The sequence below is a fragment of the Habropoda laboriosa genome, unplaced genomic scaffold (assembly GCF_001263275.1).
Source record: "Habropoda laboriosa isolate 0110345459 unplaced genomic scaffold, ASM126327v1 scaffold718, whole genome shotgun sequence".
NCBI classification, from domain to species: Eukaryota; Metazoa; Arthropoda; class Insecta; order Hymenoptera; family Apidae; genus Habropoda; species Habropoda laboriosa.
In genome coordinates, this window is record NW_017100942.1 from 797,622 (window position 1) to 801,885 (window position 4,264).

At 36.9% G+C, this 4,264-nt stretch overlaps 1 protein-coding gene across 4 annotated transcripts in view; it reads right to left on the bottom strand.

Annotated features, from left to right (window-relative positions):
* LOC108577664 (poly(rC)-binding protein 3) overlaps positions 1-4,264 on the bottom strand; it is a 181,617-nt gene that overhangs the window by 70,367 nt on the left and 106,986 nt on the right. The window lies entirely within an intron of this gene.

A 4,264-nucleotide genomic window follows, 5' to 3' on the forward strand; every position in this document is an offset into this window, starting at 1 on the left:
TAAAAAATATTATTGTATTTATAATATATTTTTTAAAATTCATTTATTTTAAGTCGCATAAAATACTAAAGTTGGTTTATTAGTGGAAGATTTGTATTTTTTTAGAAGCTTCTTTAGTCTTCTTGTCATTTACGTTTTTCGGGATACATTTGTCGATGCCGCAATTTTTTCTTACAGCAGAAAATCTGGTACAGGATGATCCAACCCTTTCGCGACCAAATAATTCTTTTTGTTTTTTAAGAATTTTCTATTCATCTGCTGAGCATCTCGCCTGCAATGGACACTAAATTGAGATCAATTTTTGTTCGAGTGCTCAAGTGGAACATATGCGTCCCGCTGGTTAAACGAAAGGGTTAAAGAAACGTCGTTCATTGCGATATTATATTTTTCTATTAATATCAATTCGAATTATTATTGAAATTATCGGTACAAAATATTAATAACAACATTACGAAAGCACTTGCCAATGATTGACAAGATCTGTTTAGAAAATTGCCACAAGAATCTGGACAAAATGTTCGTATTCGATAATAGTTATCAACTTGCAATTTCCTTATATACAATTAAACAGGAAAATTCAAGGAACTTTATCGGAAATTTATGAAGCTCTTGTTCACTGAAACACGACACGAAACTACACGATATCATAACAATTTACCTTGTTTCCTGTTTTTTTTTTAATTTATCGACGAATCGATAATTAACAAAGGAATTGCTTTTCAAATCTACCACAGCGAATGTGTGTGTGTTACACCGATAGAAAACACGCGATACACGTGTATTTATGTAACCGAAGGAGAATAAGAATCAGGCATAAGGATAGCAATTATTCAAATGGCACTTAAGAGAGAGAGAAGTACGATTGTGCGAATGGCGTACGCTATTTCCACTATTCCATTATCTCCCATTATCTGAATGGGAATGTTACTTGAGTTGCACTTTAAAAACAAAGTAATCGCGAAACAAACTGCCGACACACTACTTCAAAATAATATCTCGAAGGATATATTTCCCAAGCGTGTTTTCCAGTGTTAATTTTAACACACCACAGAGAGATACCTTCAATATTGCTCACCTTGTTAACACCGTCGAATCAATCGTAAATGAGGTGTAAGAAATGCAACGAAATTCTTTTCTAAACTGCATATTGTTCGCAGAATAGATCGCGTTTTAACGCAATCGTAACTGTGATCTCGTCATGCAACTTCTCTAGAAGAAAGGATTACCTCTAATCGTACTTTCTTATTCAAGATAGCAGGAATAATTGGAAGATAACGAGCTGGCTTCGCATTCTTCGAAGAATTTACAAATTAGCTTGGAATAATTTGGTTATTTTTTTTTTTCAAATTGCAAGATTAAGTACGAGGTGGGATGATTTTATCTCACAATTATGTATCCTGGCGAGCACACGCTGTCTTGTCTTGACTTTGTCTAAAAGTCGTGTGAAGATCTTCAGCGTTACTCAAGACTACTGGAGCAAGGTTGATGATTACACGAAATAGAGTATATTTATGGTAACTAGAAAATAATTATGTTATAATGACTTCGTGAAAAAGAGACTGATGATGATTAGCTTTGACGATATTGTCCAACGTAATAGCAATATTGACCTAATAATAATAACGTTGGATAGAATAACAGTAATATTGTTATAATAAAATATGATTTAATCATTCGTTAACATTATGTCGCGACCCTATTCTAGGATAATCAGACACCTGGTGTGTAATGTCCATGTCACTACTGAAGCACTAATCATGGAAATAAGATCATTTTCAAAGAAAATAAAAGTTCAAGGTTGGTAGATATTAACCCTTTGGACTCGGAGATCGTTTTGCCACAAGAAAGGTTGTAAATGGGATCTTGAAACATGACACGAAACTACACGATATCATAACAATTTACCTTGTTTCCTGTTTTTTTTTAATTTATCGACGAATCGATAATTAACAAAGGAATTGCTTTTCAAATCTACCATAGCGAGTGTGTGTGTGTTACACCGATAGAAAACACGCGATACACGTGTATTTATGTAACCGAAGGAGAATTTGAAATTTTTGAAAACTAACGTAGAAGTAAACTGTACTATTTTATTTAAATATTGTGTAATGTATTCTCTATTTCACTATGGCGAACAAATTTATGCAGGATCGTAGGTCTGCTCTCTGTCTTGCTTAATTATTTACCAAGTGTTAACTCGATTGCAAAGGGTTAAAACCTGCGCTGGTTTCAATCTAGGACCATAAAGCGAGTGTCAGACACACATACACGATGTGTCATGGCCTGATTTGTACGAAAAATGTCTACAATGTTAATTTTTCACCTCCCAAACATCTTTTCTTTTCTCAATTCTCGATATAAAGAAAAGCAAATCCCACCCCTATCCCACTTCAAGAAATTATCCATTACGAAAAAGAAAAAATTAAAGAAGAATGGAATAATATCTGGAAATCGAAACCAACAAAAATCGATAGCGTAATACAAATTTTCCTCAAGATATCCCACGCGGTCACATGAACAGGAAAGAAAGAATCGTTCTTTCTCGTCTGAGAACTGGTCATTGCAAGATGACACATGAATTGCTCAAAAAGAAGACAGACCCTCCCTTATCTTGCGAAGCCCTACTCAGAGTACACCACCTTTTGTACGACTGCCAAAAATTTTCTACCCAACGCCTCAAATTTAAAATCAACTCGAACACTGCCCTTATGTGTGAAAAGTATGCAAGAAATACTATTGAATTCCTTAATGAAACCAACCTCTTCCACAAAATCTGAAGTCATTGTGAAAGCTCGTTGCTAATCACCTCGATGTTGATGCGACGTAAAACCCTATATAAAAAAAAAAAAATTTTGCATACAACATACAACGATAGAAGAAGTCGTTATCAAATAAATTCCACGTCCTTACAAAATTTGCATTCCCATTAGAATACTTGCAAAGAAGTTTCTAAGTGCTTAACCACGCTAATCACCTCGATGTTGATGCGACGTAAAACCCTATATAAAAAGAAAACAAATTTTGGCTCCTCGAGAGCGACTTTCGAAAAGTCGCTGGACCCGAGTGGGTTAATAACATTAACCTTATAACAACGAGACAGACTCGTGGCACAGATTCTGGCACAAAATTCTCAAAAAATGAAAAACAGGCCCTAGAGAAAACTAGTCTCCCGACAGCAAAGTGTTAACAGCGTTACGTCGGAAATCTACTGTACAACAACAACATCGCCCAAAATAACACCGAAATTCCCTCGAACAAGAATCGAATCGCTAAAAACAGTTTCGCTGCAATGTTCTACCTACTCTCTACCATCGAAATTGAAGTCGTAGAAACGTATTATCCCGGAGCCCAGCTAGGCTAATACAATCAGAAACGCGTCGCTGTTGAACTGGGTTACAGAACCAACATAGTTCCTACGGAACCTCCTCCAACTGACAGGAGAACGACAGCAGCTGAGAGACGAAGAAGAAAACGTATTTAGTAGGGAACGAACGACGATATATCCCGAGACATCAAAAGCTCCTCTTCCCTCTCTGCGAAATAAGCGGAAATGTAATTGCCAGGCTAATGCGACGCGATGTCAACGGTTCTAACAGAACCGTATGGAAGAAGTGGCGAACGTAACTCTCCTTAACGACACTTTCAAACTTCGCACGCGTCGTTTTACCCACGCGTGAATTCTATTTTCGTGAAAATCCTCACCGAGAGGAACTATGACGACAGCGGTGGGTATATATACACGAACAACGACCGAGAGGAGGACAAAACCGCAACAATACAGAGAACCCACGTAGCAAACAACATGGTCGTCAGCATGATGCATACAAGCTTTCCAGGAAACGTGTAATACATGTTAAAATGTTGTACATAAGAGGAGGATAAGTTCGTGTTTCGATTTTCCTCGCGTACGAAAGAAAATTCCATTTAGAATTGACGCTACTTTCAAGGCTCAGATATGTGAGAGTGTGAATGTGCGCGCGTGTGTGGATATATCATTGGCTGTCTGTTCTTTGTTGCTTCTAAACGAACAGCTTCCTCATTACGAGCACGTGTATAGAAGCCACTTAAATATAACTTTCTGTGACAAAGAAACCCCGCGGCAGCGGGACGGAAAAATGAGTTCAATAATCGTGCGCTGTTTTTGAGACTATGAGATTAGTTGTGTCACGTGGTGGAGGATGACTTTGTAAGTGGGAAATCTTTTGTCATTTTTTTTTTTTTTTTTTGTGAGTTTTAGGAGTTCGGTGTGGATAATTAATTCAGG